The sequence below is a fragment of the Rhinolophus sinicus genome, chromosome 17 (assembly GCF_057876585.1).
Source record: "Rhinolophus sinicus isolate RSI-liver-muscle chromosome 17, RSI-T2T, whole genome shotgun sequence".
Taxonomy (NCBI): Eukaryota; Metazoa; Chordata; class Mammalia; order Chiroptera; family Rhinolophidae; genus Rhinolophus; species Rhinolophus sinicus.
In genome coordinates, this window is record NC_142517.1 from 68,211,849 (window position 1) to 68,234,833 (window position 22,985).

A 22,985-nucleotide genomic window follows, 5' to 3' on the forward strand; every position below is an offset into this window, starting at 1 on the left:
CACTGGCTGGCCAATGCAAAAGAACTAATGTGTAGTGAGCCCTTCTCCTAAAAACCACGAATTATATTAGCAGCTGCTTTCATATATACCACCTCATTCAATCTCCATTAAAAACTAAGTGTTAGATAAAATCCTTGCATTTTACATAAGGCGAAACTGAGTATTAAGGAGATTATGTAAATTTCCCCTAGGATTACACATTTAGCAAGCTGGAATTCAAACCCCAAACTTCTAATTGGAAGTGGTTGCTGTTCTCATTATAATCCTATTGCTTCTCCTAGATGTTCTATCTCTAGCCTACCTAGAGTCGCTTTTGAAGTTTTCCTGACTTGCTACTGAGTGAATGAACTTACAGTAAAATGTACTGACAATATCAAGGCTACCATGTGGTAGATAGAATTCGAATGTAGAGAAAAGAACAGTAGGAGTGGCTATTACCTACCTCAGTTTTTAGTCTCTTGATTGAAAGCTGCTGCCCCAAACCTCATATTTATACATCTGACAAATACTTATTGAGTGTTTATTGTGTGTCAGGCACTAAACAAGGCCCTGGTTATAGAGTGCCAAACAAAATTATGTGGTCTCTATAGAGTGTACAACCTAGTGGGGGAGAGAGAATAAACACATAAACCAGTAATCATATGAGTGATTCAAACTGTCATAAATGCCACAAAATAATAAAATAATGGAGGGCTCTGTCTCAGGAATAATCTTCAGGGGCAGCCTCTTAGAGAGTGTAAAAGAACCAAACAATTGGTAAGGAACTGCGGAACACTCAGGGAACTCTGTGTCTCAGCTTCTGCCAAACTCCGAGTCTGTTAACAAGTGGGATTTTGATTGTTCACCTCTGCTCAGCCTGAGGCGAAACGAAGCAGACTTTCTAATCTGTTGTAAACATTTGAGATTCAGATTCTCACTTAGTTTTGTAAATATGAAGAGGAAAAGAAGGAAGGAACAGTGGAAGAAAAGAGGTTGGAAGGTTACTTTTTTCAAAGGTTGAAAAACAATTTGTTTAAGAATGTCATTCCCTATTTTTCTGTTGTTTCTTTTTTAGCTGCTTGGATCTGGGGGTGGGTGGGTGGGCGGGTTATAGCATTTATTACATTTAGAAAAATTGAAGCCATTATTTCTTTTAAATTTGTTTTTTAATTTTTCAATTTAATTTATTTTTTTATTAGTTTCAGGTGTACAAAACTATGTAATAGTTAGACATTTCACCCCTCACAAAGTGATAACCCCTCTCCCCCAATCTGTTACCCCTCTGACATCATATATAGCTGTTACAATCCCATTGACAGTATTCCCTATGCTGAACTCCATATCCATGACTATACATATATATTAAATTATAGTTAACATTCAACATTATTAGAGAACCCCAGAGACTCCACCAAAAAGCTATTAGAACTGATAAAATAATTTAATAAAGTAAAAATTAGTAAAATTAATATCCAGAAATCAGTTGCATTTGTATATACCAATAGTGAACTATCAGAAGGAGAAATCAAGAAAACAATCCCATTTACAATTACTTCAAAACAATAAAATACTTAGGAATAAATTTAACCAAAGAAGTAAAACACCTGTACTCAAAAAATTGTAAGACACTGAAGAGATAAGTGAAAGAAGATACAAATAAATGGAAACACATACCATGCTCATGGATACAAAGAATTAATATAAAATGTCAGTACTACCTAAGGCAATATATAGATTGAGTGCAATTCCTATCAAACCACCAATGACATTTTTCACAGAAATAGAATATATAATCCTAAATTTATATGGAATCATTCCCTAATTTTTTATGCTTGTGAGTTTTCTTAAACATCAGAAGTAGATGACAACACAATTAATTCAACATTCCTTTAACCAATATTTAAGCCATGCCTCCTATTTATTAGGTCCTGTTCTACGGACTAGAGATGTAATGGTGAATAAGACAAAACCCCCGTCCTTATGTTACAATGCAGTGTGATGATTATGACAAGACTAAGCACAGAACATCAGATTCTGGAGGAGATAATGCCTAAACTAAGACCTCTAGATGTGTACAAGCAGGTCAGTACAATTGTCACATTTCCCGAGGACAAATAATTCCTTTCCATAGTTATAACTTCAAGTTGAGAGTATTTTGAAAATATAATTCTTAATGTTTATCTGAATTCTAGTTTTTGTTCATTTTCTTAACTAACTCTTAAGTTGCAAAAAATCATCTAATTAAAATTATTTTCTCCTTAATAAACTGTGAAGTGTGGATTACAGGATGGAGGTATTAACATGTAGTGTGTTGTAGATCAGGTTTCTACTTAAGAGTTCAAATTTATCATGTTTCCACATAAAATTTGATATTAAATTGTTTCCTTTTAAGTGGTAGCCATTAATACGAGAAAATTCAAATATAGCATTTTTTATAAGCTTCGTTTTTCATGCATTTTGTAGCTTTGTTATAGCTGGTGTGACCTGAGGTCTTGACAGACCAACTATGCCCTTGTGTTAACGGTGTTTATCGTATAATTTCCTCTTCCTTCCTTATTGCCCTTTATCTGTTTCCAGTTCACAGAGTTGATAAATAGATAACTGTTGCTTCTCAGACTTTCTTTTCTGATAGAAAGTTAGATTTATTTTTTAAACATGAAAGGCTAAGTCTAACTCAGTAATTTACAAAATTAAGCATAATTAACAAGTTTTTCAAGTCTACTTTTAAAATTATTCCTTTTACTCTTCATAGGCTTTCTGTTCAGATAAACTACAGAAATTAGAGTACCTCTAGTTTTAAAAATTAAGTTGGCTTTATTGATGATTAAAGTCTACATTTTATAATAACAATATAATAATGATAGAGCACCTGGCTCAGCAGTGGGTCTAGAAGAAGTAAATACATATTAAATAAAATGAAAGTATTTGGGATTACATAGTGTCTTTTCTCAAAATAGGTCAAATTTAAAATGCAAGGCACTCAAAATGTTCCTGAGGATGCTTATTCAGTCATAGGGGAAATGTTTTTTTAGTCTAAATTTAGGTTCAGAGCACTTTTATGGAGCCACTGCCCCAGCAGACCCAGCCAAGGCCCCTTTCAGTGCCTTAAGTGAATTAGCTATAAGATTTATTGATGGATCCAGAAGCACCATTAAGCACCCACTGTTCCATCCCTAGCCAGGCCCAACCCATGGGAGGAAAGACAGACTTCCCCAAACTTCACCACATAGGGCTGGCCCTGCTCAGTTCCCACCAGGGAACACACCTGGGCCAACCTAGACGTAAAAAGAACTTGAAAAAAAAAAAAAAATCCCCTGTAGTATATCTCCATTGGAATGGTGCTGATAGTAACTTCGTCCTCATGTGACCCAAACAATTCTAGAGATTATCTGACTGCATGGGATTCTGAAGAGACCGTTGAACAGTTCTGGATCTGTGCTATCCAAAAAACCAAAACAGAAATAAGGTCTAGCACAACAGCGGCATGCATTCATTTATGTGTTCAAAGCCCTGAGAGAAAAAACTGACTATAATATTTTTTATTTACATTTGCAAATCTTGAATTATATGTGAGCTCAGGTCATTTGCAGGGTCTCTTTAGAATACATAAAAAGGTGATACGGCCCACAAGTGACTGTTAAGGAGCCCACAACACTTTGGCTTGACTCAGGTTGGACAATTACACTCATTTTGTCTTTATTTTCCCTATTCTGATTTTTTCAGTTAAGTGTGGAAAATGACCCTTCATTTTTCACTAAGGCAAATGGGCAGTATTACTGCGCATGTTACTACTGAGATCCTCCTACCTTCCTCTTCGGTAACAGAGATGCTGCTTAAAAAGGCTGGTTAGGTTGCTTATTATGGCTATTAATATTATTATAGCGTTTTCTGATTCAGAGAGGTTCTGGGAACATCCTGTACATGACTGGCTCTTGGATGAGTTGTAGGATACAGTGTTGTCTTGAGCAAGCCATCTTTCTATCTCCTGACTCCCTGCTTAGCTTAGCCCCTTCTCTTAAAGGGACCGGCATCCCCTTCCTTTCTCCTCCAACTAGGACAGAACAAATAGCTTCCATTTAGCAGTGCTTATTCTATAGCAGGCCCTGTGCTGGATCCGCCTAGAATGTACTACGCACAAACAGTCCTCCTCTAGGGTAGATAACATGATCATCATTACACAGACAGGGAAAATGTAACTTGCTCAAGATCACACCACTGAAGAAAGGAAGCTGGAATTGGATCCCAGGTTTGTCTGACAGCCAAAGCTAATCACTTCACCACCATCCTACCTCGCGTAACTCTGCTGCTGTCCAGAACTCTGTGAGGCCCAGATCTACGGATCATTGATCACATAAATAGCCTTTCTTAGTGCCTGGCGCCGCTTCACACAGGCTGACCCCACTGACTGAACCTCAGAACCATCGCATAGCACTAGCTTCAGAGGGGCATATGACAATTACTGTTACAAGCTGCAAGGAAATTGAACTGCTGTTGAGAGAAACTCTGTGCTGCATAATTTTATCTGTACACCAAAAATGGAACCGACGACTACCACCACCACCACCACCACCACCACCACCACCACCACCACCACCACCACCACCACCTTTGGTTTTTAAAGATCCCCTCAGTATTCATCTATCCATTCCGATCCTCCTTTACTTTCCCTGGTGGTGGGGTTATAGCAGTGTTTTTGGCAGGGTTAGCAAGTGACTCACTTATTTACTTTGGTTGCCAATAAATAACTGTAGCCTGTTAATAATTGTGCATGTTTTATGTAGCCTTTGACAAACTAAGACTGTTTTATACATCTGGCATCTGCGATTGGATCAATACCCCTTCATACCTGGTCTCCTTATATAACTCTCTATTAACAGAAAGTAGATCACCTAAGGAAGAAAGTTAAATACCTAAAGTAATTTACTAGGTCATTTTATCTGTGATGTACATTCATGTACTCAACTTTTCGTTGACTGTTACCTAAATATCAGTCTTTGCCCAGCAATATAAAAGAATAAACCTGATATATGTTTTCATGCTTTAAAGTATATCAGATAGGTCACAAATGCCTTAAATTGTAATATGTTTACATCTTTATGTGAGCGGTATGTACATTTTTTTGTTTTGTTTTTCAGTTTTTTTGTTTGTTTTCTAATAACTTTTTTAAAAGCAGTTTTGGGTTCACAGTAAAATTAATAGGAAGTTATATGTATATATTTGTTAGCCCTTTTAAATTGTTAGCTCTATGAGGGTGTGATACATGTTCTGATTTATCTTTTAGCATGTCATAACGCCAAACAACACTTTGTATGTAATAGATACTCAGTAAATATTGTTTACTTAGTGAATAAATTAGTCTGTACTAGGTTGAACAGATTTGCAGTCCTAAGTTGTTCTTGCCATCATTTCACTCTGCATAATTAGAGAAGTTTTACTAAAATGATTAAAAATGTGTTATTGAATTATTGGTATAGATTCTAAAGCAGTGGGATGAAAGAGACCCTGGCTGCACCCTTATGAGGAAGCAGTGAGGATGAGATTCTCACTCTAGGGTATACTTGGTGGATTTTATGTGTAACTGAATTAATTTACTTCACTTAGGAAGGTTAGATTTATGATATCCATATGGCACTCTATAACTTTTTTCTTTTATCCTGCCGACTAATATTTATCCTATTATAAAATAATGTTTATTATAGAGATTAACTCTATATGAAAATAGAAAGAAAAAATTAAAATTATCTATAACCTTATTCCAGATATAATCACTCAATATTTGTGTGTATTCTTTGTATTTTTTCCTCTTCCATCAATATTTGTGTGTATTCTTTGTATTTTTTCCTCTTCCATGCAATTTCATCAGGTCCATTCAATTGGTACCCTGTATGTTTATGTAACATTGTATAACCACAAAGTATCTTGTGGATTGTTACAAAATATTCCTTTACATGGATGTGCTATGTTTTATTTAATCATTTTCTACTATTGGACATTTAGGTTGCTTTTAGTTTTTTTCTATCATAAAAATTATCTTTTTAACATAAATCTCTGTTTGTTTTCAGTTATGCAAGATAAATTCCTAGAACTAATTAATGAGTACAGATTTTGAACTTTAAGTTCTTGATACATATTACCCAATAGTTTTCCAGAAAATATTTTAGCAATTCACAAATTTATCAGAAATATATGGGAGATGGTGTTTTGTTAAACTATCGTCAAAATTGATTATTACATCTACATACTCTTAAACAAGTATTATTTAGGTCAACTGATTTTAATACATTACTGTCATTCACTATGCTGAGAAGTATATAAATTAAACACTTCAGTTTGCTTTTAGAAAGAATTATGAAATATTTTTAAGAGTCACAGTAGTTTGGAGGCTGCATGTTGCAATACAGTTTCCACCTACATGCAAATAGCGTTCAGGTCTAATTGTAAACTCTGCATACTTTTGCTCAGCTGGACTTACGTTGTCTTCCATACCGATACCTACTTCATTGGCGTTTACTCAAGTGTTTCGATGAGGCATTATATCTGGCATGGCTTTAGCATTCATTCTCTCTTGTAGCAATCAATCTCATTTCTATTTGCTGTGGAAACTAAACTTAATGAACATTCAAAGTTTACTTTATTTATGTATTTATGTATTTTTATGGACTACTCTACAAAAGCAACTTTCTTCCTTGCCAATATACTACACTGAGTGCAGATGAATCTGAGTGGTTTCATTTTAGAGTAGCAGTTATATTTGTATTAGGAAGGCAATAGTCTTGGAGGAATACCAAAAAAAAAAAAAAAAAAAAAAAAATCATTTCAAAGTGTGCCTCATTCTCTAGTCAAAGCATTTTCGTTTCAGAGTCCATGGTAAGCCTTAGTCCCTTGATGGTCCTTGTTTTGATAACTCTACTACGGGACTCTATGTGTGTGTATATTCACACACAGGAATTTAAGGTGATTTTGAAATATCCTCTGGGGAAAATGGAGATATAAAATAACTCACCTCTGCAGTCTTTCCTTCTTCTCTACAGAAATTATCTTAGCATAATACTGGCTCTACTTAGAAAATTGACGTTTACTTATATTTTCGTTTTGCATTTTAGGTACCTGATAAATTTCAAGTCTGTCTGTGCCCCATAGCTGCACAGGTATGTATATGAATTACCATAGTTATGTAAATCTATGTATTAACTGATAAGTTATTGCATTTTTATGTATTAAAATTACTTACAGATTTCATAATGTGAAAATGTTAATTTTTGAGTACTTATAAATGTTGACAGTTTCAAAGCATAGTACATTTTCTACATACGTTGCATTTTACTCTATTGTAAGAATCAAATAAATGTTTCTTGGATTTGATGAGGCAGAATAATTTTAATTACAAAGCATTCATTTGATGAAACAGTAGAGAATGTTTTATGGAACTATACTATTAAAGTGACTATTGATGTGGGGTCAAATTATTGCAGAAGCACTGTTTTTGACATTATTGCTTTATTTGCAAACTTTTTTTTTCTTCTGCTTTTGAGTTTGTTTTCTGTGGTGGTTGCTTTAGGTAAGGAGTGGTTGCAGATGTACTGTCTGCTGCACTTCTCAAGCACTATGGGAATGGAAAAAAAATGTTTGCACCTGTTGAAAATCTCAACCATGCGGTGTTGTGGTTCTTGGGCAACAAGCAGGAATTCTCAAAAGCTTGGTCGCACCTGCTCAGTTGTTGCTTGCAGCTGTGTCATACGAGTGAGCACACAGAGAAGCATGTTAGCAGTTTGCTTGTGCTGTTACGTGTTTTGTGTACTCTGAATCTGAAAGACTTACTTGATGTAGACCTTGAACTATCACATTGGTTTATGGGAAAACGCATGGGTTTTAGTTCCCAAATATTTTCTCCAAATCCTTCATTCTGAGTCTCAAATATTGTTTAGTTAACTGTCCTAGATAATGTGTCTGTTAACGTCTCTAAAGGATACCTGGGGAGAGTAGATCTCTCCAGATAAGTGGGTTGATAATAATTTTTATCCTGGTAGACACATTTTGTGTTTGGCTCAATTTCACCATGTTGGCAACCCCACTATGTGAGGCTGGATGTAGTTATTGATCCATTTAGCTGAACAGATTTGAAAGCATTTGGCTATTAGTGGACACATGGGGCATATTCAGAAAATTTAAGGGTATATTGTAAGATTTCTTGATTTGTGCATGTGTCTCTGTGGCAGTTGGGTGGAAGTGAGAGAGAAAAAAATGAAAATTAAACAGTGATCTTAGAAAAGGTGCTAAAATCCAGATGTAGTTTTTAAGGCTGGAATATTATTCTTTGCTTTCATCAAGTCTAGTCACCTGGTATTTTCCCAAGTGTTGCTGTCAGTGATAATGTTTCTTTTAGTTAATAGCTCTATATATTTTCTGACAAATATCTACATTTTTAATATAGACATGCTATTATAGACTGTATTCTGTACTAGTTAGGAAAAATTGTTAAATGCAATATAATAAGCTGCAACTCAACATAAGAAATATTTAGTTAAATAATTTATTTGATAGTCCCAAATTCCCGATATTGAAAATGTATTCAAATGACTGGCATTATTCTCATTAACATATTGAAAATGCTAAGGAGTTCTTATCAATATTTAGCAATATAAAGTCTTAGAGCTGGTGTACCTTTTCCATTTATTGACCCATTTAAATCTGTTTTTGCTTTTGTTTTTTTAAAATAAATCACCATAACATGAATTTAACTAACCTCTTTGGAAGTATGAAACATAGGTGCTAAGGTAAGTAGAGGATTTTCCACACAATGCTTTGAACATAGTAGGTGGTCAACAAATGTTAAATGAATGCATATATGAATAAAACATGCCTGGGGTTGTATTAGAAATAGAGGGCTAGAGTCCCAGAAACTTGTTACTCATTATATGTTTTGTATGGTTCTATGTATATGGACTTCCTTTAGTTCTTATACTGTTGATTAGACAGAAATGAAACAACTGATAAATTCTGTCTTCAAAATGAGAAATGAATATGTAAGAATTGATCCTCATTCTAATCGAGAATTGACATCACACTATTTACAATATGCTTTATATTCATTTTTACTGACTATGAAAAAAGTCTTTATGTTATCCTTATTTTACACACAATGTGAAGCATCAATGACTAAGTCAAGTGGAACTTGTCACCTTGGAAATACTTTGCAACATATGAATAAATTACTCTTCTGTGTTGTATGATTAATGCTGTAGGTTTCCTGAGCAATCACTTGTTCTCTCCTTCCCTCCCTCCTTCTTTCTCTCCCTCCCTCCCTCTTTCCCCCACACTTCCCCATCTCTAACTCACTGAAAACACAAAAATAAAATGTATGTTGACTTTCTTCAGGTCAAGTAAGATCAGATCATATTAAAAATCTGTAACTGTTTTGATAAACAGAAGTAATGGGTCCTGTGTTTACTGTATACATGTTTATAATTATGGTTTCTGTTATTGACAAAATTCTAACTATAAATAAGTAGCAATAAAGCCAAGTAGAGATAGAGTCAAAATAGGGTAATTAAGACCTGCTTTACACAGGCCATTCTAAAGTTCCACTTTGTGTGGCACGAATCAGTCATAAGAATGGGGGAGGTTGCATAATGAGCCAATATCTATTGCATCAAAACATCTTGTTTAGGCTTCTCAAAATTTGGTACCACTGGTTGATGATGTTCATGGGTGCTGCTAGGCTTGGAAGTACCTTTCCCCTGGGAACAGTGGTTGTTTTGTTTTGTTTTGTTTTGTTTTGTTGTTTTATTTTCACTGTAGTTACATCAGTGGATGAGAGGCCAATAGCAAAGACATTATTGTGTTTTTTCTGAAACCTTAGTGTGGAAGATTAAACTATATTCCTCTGTTCGTCTCAACATTAGAAATTAAGACATGAGCCAAGAACGTGTATTAACTAGAATACTAAACCAGATAACAACAGCTGCTTCAGTGACTTGTACCAGAAATTATAGTATGGAATCCCAAGGAGGTAGAAATTTCTAAGCCCCAGGATTCTTGGTCATAATTGCAGGTTTCCTTGTGATTTCAAGGTTAAAGAAATAAAGGAAGAAACTCAACATTTATTTAGAGCATAGTGTGTCTAGGTGTAATTTCTTTCTTCTTTCTCATTCTTTGCTCCCTTCCCTCCTCATTTCTTTCCTTCCTTTTATTCCACACAGTAAATGGATGCCTACTCTTTGCCTGATGCAGTGCTAGGCTAACTGAATAAAACAAAGTCCTTGCCCTCAAGGAGCACACAGGCTAGTGGGAGACAAAGGTATGTCAACAGAGCTCATTTGGGCTTCACCAGTTAGTATGGACCCAGTCAAGTTACGTCATCTTTCTGTTCCTTTGTTACTTCATTTGTAAAATTGGAAAAATAATAGTATCTACCTCATATATGGTTGTGTTGAGTTAGATATAACATAGTACACGTAAAATTCTTAGTTTGGTGCTTGGTACATAGCAAGTGTTCAATAAATCTTAGCTACACTAGTATTATTTCTGTCACTACTGTTACCACGACTACAACTTAGATAATGAAGAAAGACCATCTAATAGACTGACTCTGGTCTGGACATTGTCACACAGATTGTCTTAAAGCCGGGGTGTCCAAAGTGCGGCCCACGGGCCAACTGCAGCCCACGATCCATTTTTTTTGGCCCACAGCAAATTCCACAGCAAACTGAAAATATATTTAGTTTACTTAGATAAACCAGGTGAGGCAATACATACTTCACCTCGAGTGAGTGGCCTGGCTGTTTGTGTGTTTTACCGAATATGGCCATTGGTGAAAAATGTTGAAAAAAGTTTGAACACCACTGTCTTAAAGGTTCTATCCAAAGTTACCTCTGCTTCTGGGCTTTAGAAGAGATTCTGAAAATCACTTAGTGTTAGAACTTGGAGGGATCTTAATGGTCATCTATCTAACATCTTTATTTTATACATGGTGAGAAAATAAACTCAGAAAGTTCATGTACTTGTCAGGGCTATACAGTCTAGTAGGTGAGAGATGAAGGATTTGAACCCAGAACTCTTGATTCTTGGTCTAGTGTGAGATACTTCATGTGCAAAAATACTAGAGTTAAATTTTTTCCTACTAGTGATTGGAGAGTTGATTGATTTTCAACAGGAAGTAAATGAACTATGTCAAGTTGGTGGAACACTAACCATACGCGTAAGACAAGCAATCATTGTACGGAATTTGAAAGAAGTTCAGGTATTTTTATAATGGGATTAATTTTATCTAAAATGATTGAAGCCTTTTAGTATGTTTGTGAATAACTGGTTTATACATAAGGAGAATAAAGTGAGGTTTAGCAAGACTTTACTATCTAAGTGACTCCAGATGCTTTGAAGGAATCTGTGAATACCTTAAATAAATCAGCATCTTGAAAGCCAATGATGCTTCTAGGATCTCTGGATTCTAAATGTCTTGCCTGCATTTGAGGTTAGGAGCTTTGGGGTCCAAATGACATGCTCTGAAATCCCAGTCCCACAATTTAGTAGCTTTGTGACATGATCTCGTTTGCCTAACCTTGCTAGGCCTCAAATTTTCTTATCTGAATTATGATATAATAATGTCTACCTTTTTAATGATGGATGTGAGAATTAAAGTAGATAAGGTGTGCAAAATATTTAGTGCATGACATCCACCAGTCTTTCCTAGATATTAATTTTCTTCTCTCTTCTCATGTTAAAATATGAAAGTGGTTATGATGAGTAGTAAAAGAATTTGGGGGAAGTATGGGATTCACCCATTAAGAAAGTTAATTTTGGCAAAGTTCCATCTTTCATGGTAGTGGTTGAGTATCTTAGTTCAGTTTGATTAGACTCAGCATTTCTAGCTATGCATGCTGCATTTCTGTTGAAGGCTGGGGCTATTTAAGGAAAAACTTAAGATGAGGATGATCGCATACACTACAAGGTCTGTTGATTTGGGAAATGTACTTTTCAATGGAAGGACAGTTGGTACAACTCCTGACAACTGTCACCCCTCGTTTGAAAGTCAGATACTCTTAAAACCAATCTCTTGCAAAGAATCCATACTTGCCAATTAATCCATGTACTCTTACATGCATCCTGGTGAACTGAAGGTGGTTCTGTTGGCAAGGTTGTCACAATCTATGCAGCCACTGGTTTAGTGATCATAGGTGGCAATGAGTAGATGGCTGTATAAGGCCGTCTTTTTCCCTTGAGAAGAAAATTAGTGTGTGAAAATGTCCTGATAGCCTCCTATACAAACTCCATCAACAGAAGAAAAGTGGATTTGTGAATTTGTATATATGATTTCCCCTTAATTATCTTTAATAAAAACTAGATGATCTTAATTATAGTAAACCAGTTCTTTTTTTTTTTTTTTCTGCCAGGCTTTTTATAATGCAGCAGTATCTTTCTGAACAGCAATCAGAAAGTAAGTAAGGGAAAAAGCACTAGATAATTTATGGATAGACCATTACTTAGCAGCATGAATAAAGTTGACTTGTCTTGTGTACAGTTTTGACCATGATGAGTCAAGGTAAATATTAAAGATTCATGAAATTTTCATTTAGTTGGGTATTAGTTTGCTAGGGCTGCCATTACAAAGTATCACAAACTGGGTGGCTTAAACAGCAGAAATTTGTTTTGTCACAGTCCAGGAGTCTGAAATCAATGTTTTGACAATGTTAGTTCCTTCTGAGGGCTGTGAGGGAAAGATGGTTCTAGGCCTCTCTCCCTAACTTGTAAACCTCCATCTTCCCCCGTGTCTCTTCACATCATCTTCCCTCTATGCGTATATGTCTCTGTGTCCAAATTTCCCTGTTTTATGAGGACACAGTCATATTGGATTAGGGCTCTCTTTAATGATCTTATTTTTAACTTGATTACCTCTATAAAGATCCTATCTCGAAATAAATAAGGTCACACTTTGAAGTATTTGGGGTTAGGAATCCAACATATCTTCTTTTTTTTTTTTGGGGGGGGTGTAACAATTCAACTCATAACAATTAGGTTAATAATAGTTAACATTTATTGAGTGACTTATATTTCAGATATTTTACATACATTATTGATAATCCTTATAACAATCTATTACAGAGATGTTATTTTCCCTATTTTACAAGTGAGAAAAGTTAAATTCAGATTAAGAAAAGTTAAATTCAGGATAAGCAATTTTTCCAAGATCACACAGCTAGTAGATGTTAAATGCTGGGATTTGATCCAGAATTCGATGCCACCTTTTTAATGGATAAGCTTCACAACAACTCAGTCAAAAGTCTAAAGTTACTTGGAGCATTGCATTTTTTGTTTGTTTGGTTGTTTTCTTTGGGGTGGGGGTCATTAGGGCTTGTGCCAAAGGACATTCTATCCATCAAAAAAGGTGCATTAGGCTATTGCATAAATGCCCCATAGTGACTACCTACATTGTCACTCCTGATTTTTTCACTGACGGTGGTGGTGGTGACGTCTTAATGTTTTGGCTCTCCTGCACCTGATGACGCTCTTAGACAGGATGAATTCCGAACACAGACTGCACGGGTGGTTCTGGCCCCAGTGTGTGTGGATGGCATTGAGAGCCAAGTCCCACCCTGAGTCTGCTACACAGCACATGGCCGCTCTCCTCTCCTTTTTTTCTCGCCTCCTTCTCCCTCATCTTTGTTGTTTACTTTGAACAGGGAGTTTGTGATTTTCCTTTCTGACAGCCCCTTCCATGAGCGAGAACTATTGAAGAATGACAAAATAGGGGATATCTGTGCTGATGTGGAAGCTAGTGCTCCTGTAGCTGTGACCTCTAAACCATCCACACCCTTATTGTTGCTCATTCACCTAAAGAGCAAGGGGCGCTGTGCACTTTATTTAAATTCCCTATCTCACCAAAGGAACAGTTTGTTTCTCACTTTGAAGTTTTAAAGCAGGACTTGCTCATGACCCAATTTCACTAATAATTCTCTTAAGTAATCCTTGTACTCATTTATAAGACTTTTTTCCCCCACCCACTGTCTGTCTAGCCTGGTTTAAAATTTTTATATATGTACTTTTAAAAAATTGATTAGCTGGAGAGCTGCCCATTCCTCTGTGCTGTATAATAAGGATTTAAAAACTGCACACTGAATTCTGTATAGTGTAATTAAAACTGACCCACATTTGGACCTGAGTACACCAGGACTTAGCCAAACTTGCCATGAGCTGAGTTCTGGTGGCAGATGGGAACTAATGAGGACACACTCCACTCCAGAATTTCCCAGCTGCTTGGCCCCTTTTTGTACAAACAAGGTTTGGAGCGAAGTCCGGATCCCAAGAGCATGTTCTGTAAATGTGCTGTACCCAGTGATTTGGGAAATGTTCTCACAGAGTCAGGCTGTTTGAAGGTATCCTTAAGACTTCCGCTACTGTGAGATTTTAAATATGATGATTCAAGGGGACCTTTTGTGCTCGATCCAACCAATTTTTAATTTTAAAGTGAATTAAAATTACATCTTCCCTTGTCTCTTTTCCTGTGACTGGGGGTAGAATGATCACATATATCCAAACCTGGAGATTTGCAGGTGGTTGTCCCAGGACTAGGTCTCCTTGCAACCTATGGATCTCTTCAACTGGTTTGATGTCCTGGGACTATTCAGGCAGATGTAATTGAATCAGTTTGAAGCAGCTGTAGCTGGCATGTGGTCTCTCAGATTGCTAGCACCTGCTTGTTTTTTTGCAACTCACTAGAGTGAGAGAAGTGCCAAAACCAGCGTTGGTCTTGGAGCAGATAAAGCACTTCAGATCCTATATTCCATTCTCCTTCCAATCTCGCCACATCATCATTGGTGCCTGGATGAATACAACCCCTTTTCATGATTATGGCTGAGGTATACTTTTCCTTCTCATTCTTCTCAGTATTGAGATCCTGACAGTACTGACCATGCTAGTCCAAAAAAATAAGGGAGTGTAATGGTGATCAGGTGGCTTTGGGGCTCTTATCATTAGACAACTGGGTAGCCTGCGGTTTGCAGAATCATTTAAATGAAAGCACCAAATTCATTTGCTCTTCCAGCACAGTCTTATTGGCACAGAGAATGAGCAGTTAATGTATAACAAACTGTGAGCTGTTATGGAATATGATAAATACATTTGCTTAGCGGGGGGAATGTAAAATGGAACTATACCTCTAGTGTAATTCTAAACTAATCGACACGGATTTCTTCAACACTTACTATGGGCAAGGAGATGCAGTCTATTAAAAAAAGGATAAAAATTCTCAGACATAGTAAATATATAAAATGTTTTAAAGGATATAGATTTGGAATTTTTTTTTTTTAAAAAAAGGTTTAAATCCATTTAAAAATGCTTGTTTACCTTAACTTGTCTTTGTTCCACTATATTATTCAGTAGGCATATATTTAATTCTTAAATATTACTTCCTAATGTTTAATTTGAACCTGGAGATGATAAAGGCAACATATTGACTTAAATTTTGTAGTTTATTTTACAAAGTTCCTTTAAAATGGGTTTGATGTTGGTAATCTTTTGAGAAAAGCAGAAAGAAATGGAGTTTATGAATAATAGTGATAAGTGAATTCTAAAAGTGTCATTACCATCAGCAGATCCCTGTTTTGCAAGGCATGGCTAGATGCTATGAACATAAAGAGGCATATATGGTCCTTGACTAAGAGAATCTTATGGTATACTTGAGATATAATATACATTAATATATTACATATATAATTTATTTATATACATGACAATCTCAGTGTTAAATGCATGCTCTAAACCTAGATTTGGTGTCAAATGCATACTATAAAAGTAAAAAAAAAACTCATGCACTGTTGTAAAATGAATGTTCTAGACCCGATATCCTCATTCTCCCCTTCTGAAGGAAATCACTAATCCATCATGGTTCTCTTTGCCACTAAACCAGAACTTGACCTCAGAATTCTGCTGAAAACAACGCATTAGACAACCATTAACCAGTTGATAGAAGTTGGAATCCAAGATGAAACTCATTTTCCATGACTGAAAATGTCATTAAATGCTAAAGATACTCAGTGGAGGTAGAGTGTTTGGTGAGTTGCAAGTAAGAAAAAAAAGGGGGGGGGGCAGGGGCAGAGGACCTGAACAGATATTTCTCCCAAGAAGACATACAAGCGGCCAATAGATACATGAAAAGTTGCTCAACTTCACTAGCTGCTAGCAAAATGCAAATGAAAACAACAATGAGATGCCACCTCACGCCTGTCAGAATGGCTACGGTGTTTCCCCCAAAATAAGACCAGGTCTTATACTGTATTTCCCTGAAAATAAGACCGGGTCTTATAGTACTTTTTGCTTTGAAAGACACATTAGGGCGTATTTTCAGGGGATGTCTTATTTTTTTCATGAACAACAATCTACATTTATTCAAATACAGTCATGTCATCTTCTTCTGGAACATCGTCATAACAAACTAAATGCGTCCGTCTGGCTGTTGATCTTAACTGGGACTTATTTTCAGGGATACATGGCATCATCAACAAGACAAGTAATGCGTAACTAGTTTTGGAGAGGTTGTTGAGTAAAAGGAACTCTCGTACACTGCTGGTGGGAATGTAAATTGGTACAGCCACTATGGAAAACAGTATGGAGGTTCCTCAAAAAATTGTGAACAGGATTACCATACAACCCAGCAGTCCCACTTCTGGGTATCTACCCCAGAAATCTGAAAACATTTATCTGTAAAGATATACGAGGTCACAATTAAGTTCGCGAACTTGTTGCAATGATGTTGCGAACCTTTTTTTTGATATCAGAGGGATTATTCATTATGAATTTGTACCAACTGGACAAGCAGTTAACCAAATTTAGTATTTGGAAGTGCTGAAAAGGCTGCGTGAAAGACAACCTGAACTTTTTGCCAACAATTCATCACGACAATGCACCAGCTCACATGGCACTCACTGTCTGTGACGGAGTTTTTAGCCAGTAAAGAGAGAAATGTATTGGAACGCCCTCCCTACTCACCTGATCTGGCCCCCAGTGACTTCTTTCTTCACCCAAAGATAAAGGAAATATTGAAAGGAAGACATTTTGATGACATTCAGGACATCAAGGGTAATACGATGACAGCCCCGATGGCCATTCCAGTAAAAGAGTTCCAAAATTGCTTTGAAGGGTGAACTAGGCGCTGCCGTCGGTGCATAGTTTCCCAAGGGGAGTACTTTGAAGGTGACCATAGTGATATTCAGCAATGAGGTATGTGGCATTTTTTCTAGGATGAATTTGCAAAGTTAATTTTCCGATCTCCTATGTACCCCTATGTTCATTGCAGCATTATTTACAGTGGCCAAGGCATGGAAACAACCAAAGTGTCCCTGATAGATGATTGGGTAAAGAATTATATATATATGTATATATATATATGTATGTATATATATATATATACACACACACACACACACACACACACACACACACACACAATGGAATATTACTCAGCCATAAGAAAAAATGAAATACTGCTATTTGCGACAATATGGATAGATCTTGAGATTATCATGATAAGCAAAATAAGTCAGTCAGAATAGGTTGAGAACTATATATATATGACTTCACTCATGTGGGATATAAAACTGAGAGTAACAAATGAACAGGACAAACAAACAAACAAAATATCATAGACATTGACAACAGTTTAATGATTACCAGAGGGTAAGGAGGTAGGTGGGTGTTAAAAGAGGATAAAGGGAATCAAATATATGGTGATGGAAGGAGAACTGATTTTGGATGGTGAGCACATAATGCAATATATAGATGATGTATTATAGAATTGTACACTTGAAACATATATAATTTTCCTAACCAATGTCACCCCAATAAATTTAATAAAAATTATTTAAAAAAATAAAAAGAAATGGGACTTGAGCTAGGCCTTAAAAAAAAAGAAACTTAGGACTTAAGTAACTAAAAAGGAGAGAGGATATTATTTTCAGGCTGAGGACTAATATCAACAAATAAATTAAGTTTGGAATTCTGTGGTATATAGTCAAAGATTATGAGTAGATCTTAGTTGTAAATAGGTAAGTAGTAATGTAATTATTACTTTAATGGTTTTCTCCTCTGCTAGACCCTGTGAAGTATTATTTGTTATAAAATACCTCTGCAGAGGGAACTTCACTGAGACTCCTATTTGAATTAAGTCTTCTGTATGTTTCTGTAAGTTCTTAGTCTTTTCTTTCATAGTATGTAATTCACCCGATAGCTTTGGGAGCACCTTCCCATTGCCAAGGTTCTATATTAAGAACTGAGGGGATTCAAAGAGGATTTTGTCCTCTATAAGTTTATATAACAACAGTAATTTTTAAAGAATGGTTTTTATTTTTATAAATGCTGTGGCACTCTGAATAATGATTTGGGGGATTTCTATTTTAACCATAGTATGTAAGAATTTTACTACATATTTCTGGATTCAGGGAACAAAGAGGCAATACATCATACTGGGAAGGGTGTGGGTTTTAGAAATACCTGTAAAAGATCTGGGTTATCACATTGACTATGAGATATTGGGCAGCCTGTGCTTTTAGGCTGCTTGCTAATCTAAAAATTAGAGGTGACAATATAAAAAAGCACTTTGAAATTAAAATTATTCCTTCTTCTTCCTCCTCCTCCTCTCCATCCTCCTCCTCTTCCTTCTCTTTTATCATCGTCATTGCAGTTGTAGTCTGAAACCATGTAATAAAATGGTTAACATGATCTACTGTATAGATCCTTCTTTCTCTGTCACTTTTATTATTTGCTCTAGCTCTCACACATTTATTGTGCACTTTGAATAGAGCATTACACTTATCTGAAAAGAAGCAAGAATTTTAGAAATACTCCATAACCTAGTCATTACTAATATTTACTTTTGAATCATTTGCTCCTCAATAACTATTCTTATTTGTAACATGACTTTTAATATTAATTTATATATTTAAGGTATCTGTTTTATAATGATCCATTTTAAACATTAATTGTTTTTATGTTTTAATCATTCATTCACGCATTCACTCATTCAGTGCAAATTGTAGCTATTGACATAACTATATTCACTTCCCACCTGGTGGGAATACCTTAATTGTCCACATCTTACTGAGCTTATAAAGTGTTAGGAGACCAGTGTCTCTAAAAACAATTCAAATACAAGTAAAAATGACTGTTATTTACTAATAGTGATTAGTATACATCTCTTGGATTAAAAATAGTAATAATGACATTTGCCGTTTCCAGAAAGATATGAATTCCTTCAATATTTCTTGCTTTGAACATGTAATATTTAATGATGAATATCTACATGACTTGCCTTATGATTTTGAGTCTTTAAGGGAATTTATGAAAATAATTTCTAATTTCTAAATATATGCATTCCTATAAATATAGGGTGAAAATTTGTGACTAGATTTTTCATTCCTCAAAATATATTTTCTTCAAAGTATTTGAACTTCTCACACTATTTATTATTCTCATTTTTTTGTTAAGAGTATCAAAACACGATTGTACTATAGGTCATGACTTTTTTAAAATAAAAAATGTAAATGAGTTAGGGTCTTCTGAATTTCAAGATTTAAGTAAGTGTAGGTCCATGATAATATGTACAGAAAAAATAGGTAATCTAAAAATTAACTAAAAATCTTGCTTTTTAATAATGTCTTAACTTTGTGTAGCAAATAGGACAGCTGGGTTTAGTATTACTTTAATAAATGGTTAATTTAGGGTACTTGGAGACAGTTCAAACATAATCTTTAATCATGCTAGTCTGATGCCTCAAGCCAAGCAATGTATACTTATTAGAGTCTTTGCTGGTGTCAGGCTAGGATATGCCCTAAGCCAAAAGAAAATTGAATTTTTTCCCCTGTAAATTTGTCATTTGATGTTATATTTAAATTTCCATTGATCAAAAATAGGTGTATTTACTGTCTGAATCCAGTTCTTCAACAACATAAATAATTTTTCATTTGATGACTGGTTTAAGTTATGTTCACTTAAGTGATTTTAAGAATAACTTTGCTACTGACTATGTACCATCATAAAGTATTTATTAATTACTTATGTCAATATAGCACCTGGGATTTTTAAAAATATAAATCTCGTAATGTTCTTTAAAAAATTACCAACACCTGTGTAAGACCAGTTTCTGGCTTTCTTGAAAGTACGGGATGAGAAGAGGTTATATCACTTTTGGATGACGTCTATCTATGGGAGTTAAAAGGGAACAACTCCAAGTAAGAGGGCTGTACATTCCTTTTAAGGTTGACTTACTGCTATTAGCAACCATCACTACAACCTCTCAGTAAGTTATCTCATTGATCTCTCTTTGTCCTTGTATGCTCCTATCACCTGGGGCCTTTGAGGTCACCATTTACACTTATGTAACTGCTAGAGAGTATAGAGAGAAGGTATTAGTTTCCTAGGGCTCCTGTAACAAGACACAACAAACTGGGTGGCTTAAAACAGCAAAAATTTATTCTCTCACAATTCTGGAGGCCAGAAGTCCAAAACCAAGGTACCGCAGAGCCACAGTTCCTCTGAAGGGTCTAGGTGAGAGTCCTTTCCTGCTTTTTCCATCTTCTGTTGGTTCCAGGTGTTCCATGGCTTTCGACAGCGTAACCTGAAACTGTGCCTCCGTGTACATGATCTTCCCCTCTGTGTATGTCTATCTTCTCCTCTTCTTATAAGGACACCAGTCATTGGGTTTAGTGCCCACCTTCAATCCAACATGATTTCATCTCAAGATCCATAAGTAGTTACATCTTCAAAGGCCCATTCCCAATAGTGTCACATTCTGAGTCTTCAAGTAGACATGACATTTTAGAGGACACTATTTAACCTACTATAGAGAGTCACTTTGTTTTACTGTAAAATATCTATGGAAGGCTTATGTCCATGCTCATACATTAATCCTCTCTCCTCTCTGTGGTTGGCAAAGTTTATCTGTTTAACATTTGTAGAATATTTGTTGCCGTAGCACCTTGGTATTTTTTTATGGATTTAATTGAGTTATGAGTCCTTCTCTTTCACACTCTTTTAAACTACTGGAACTTCTCTTCATTATAGAAGCTAGCCTTGAGGCATAGAGTAGGTAGTCAACAGGGTGACAAGTACTCCACATATGCAGTACAAAATTTAAAACTGACGTTGGTATCACCCAGCTTTTCTGTGAATCCATGTGTGTGAGATACCAAATATACGTTTATATATTACATACTTTTATATATTGCATAATACATACTTTCAAATAACTTTACTCATGACCTAAGTCATGAGTTACAGAAAAGATTTTAATAACGATCTCCAGATACTATAAACCAAGTATGAACTTGAAATTTAGTGTCATAAAGTGACAAAAGCATTATGCTAGATGATTGCTTGTTGAAACCATGAGATAATCTCTCTATATTTAACATAGGCAAGATATTTATTAGAGAATTTTGAATCTGGCCAAAAAAAATGTATACACATGAGTTGTATTCATCTTTTGTTATCGGTATATATTGAGTATTACAATTTTAATACAGTTTTTTCCCCTCTTAAAATGCGTATACATTTTTTTGGCATCCTCTGTATAAGAATACACATCCATTACGTGATAACTGGAGGTTGAGAGTCTAGGACCAGATTGGAAAAGCAAGACTCAGATCAGAGAAGTCTGTTTCTAACTTTATGTAGCCAGTAAGTGGCTGAGACAGAATTTAAACTCAGCTCTGCCCAATCTGCATTCTTTCTGCTTTTCCTAAGTTGATTCACAGGCAGTTGAAAATGTTTTCCTCTTCCTATAAGTAAAGAATAAACTCCTGTTATGGTGAGGGTGGACAGAAGGAGCAGAGTGAGGTAGAGCCATTCCTAAAAGAATCGGAATAGAATTGGAAGCATTTGTTGGTCCTTTCCACCTCATGATTGTGGGATATTACAGGTGTGTTTTCTTTCAGAATACTCAATAAGCCACAATTTTAATTTTAAAAATAATTAGAGTGATTCTATGAATTATGACAAATCTTATCTACAGAACAGTTCCTTTAAGTTCTAGCTCTTCTGGTGTCCTTCTGTTTTGGATAACACATACCGTGTTTCCCTGAAAATAAGACCTAGCTGGACCATCAACTCTAACGTGTCTTTTGGAGCAAAAATTAATATAAGACCCAGTATTATGTTATATTATATTATATTATACCAGGTCTTATATTAAAATAAGACCTAGTCTGAAATAAGATCCGGTATCAAATCATATCATATCATATATCATATCATATCATATCATATCATATCATATCATATCATATCTCATATCATACCCGGTCTTATAGTAAGATAAGACTGGGTCTTGCATTAATTTTTGCTTCAAAAGACGCATTAGAGCTGATGGTCCAGCTAGGTCTCGTTTTCGGGAAACACGGTAATTGTATGCTCATAGGACAGAAAAAGTTTCGAAGTAAGCATTCTGAGGAGATAATGCTTGAACCTAAGAGCTGACTAAATATGAAGGAGCCCGTCAAGGGAAGATCTAGAGTACAAGAAATTTGATTTCTATATTCTTTTTTTTTTTTTTCCACAAATGATTTCTGTATTCTTATAGGTTGCTCAGGGTTGTGTCCACCAGGTGTTTGCGCATTAGCGCAGAGGGTGAGGGGATGCATGTCCCGTTAGCTGTTAACAGTGTACAATCAGGAGAACCGCTTCACGGCCAACCAGTTAACCCTCCTTTTTTATCCTGATAGTAAACAAGGCAATAGTAAGCATTCAGGAGTGGATTAAAGATGCTTAACTATATCTCCCTAAAATTTTGTGTACTTGTTATTTGTGAAAGCCAAAGTTAGTTTGGCCACAAAGAGAGACACTGAATTCCTTGCTACTCTCATCTGTTCTTATCCATTCCATTGTCCACTCTGGGGCCAGGAATTGGTAGAGGAGCCACAGGAATTCTTGAACCATCATTTCTCCCTGTGGAAAATCATCTTTTCTAAGGCTAATATCATCTCTTTTCCTCTTTTGCTGTATATCAAGGCTATAAATGAAAA

General features: G+C 35.6%; 1 protein-coding gene across 8 annotated transcripts in view; it reads left to right on the plus strand.

The window, feature by feature from the left end:
* ZBTB20 (zinc finger and BTB domain containing 20) overlaps positions 1–22,985 on the plus strand; it is a 777,577-nt gene that overhangs the window by 195,255 nt on the left and 559,337 nt on the right. For all 8 annotated transcript variants that reach the window (XR_016019692.1, XM_074331585.2, XM_019734851.3 and 5 more), the window contains exon 3: positions 7,083–7,127. The gene's annotated coding sequence lies outside the window, so the exon portion shown is untranslated. The remainder of the gene's footprint in view (positions 1–7,082; positions 7,128–22,985) is intronic.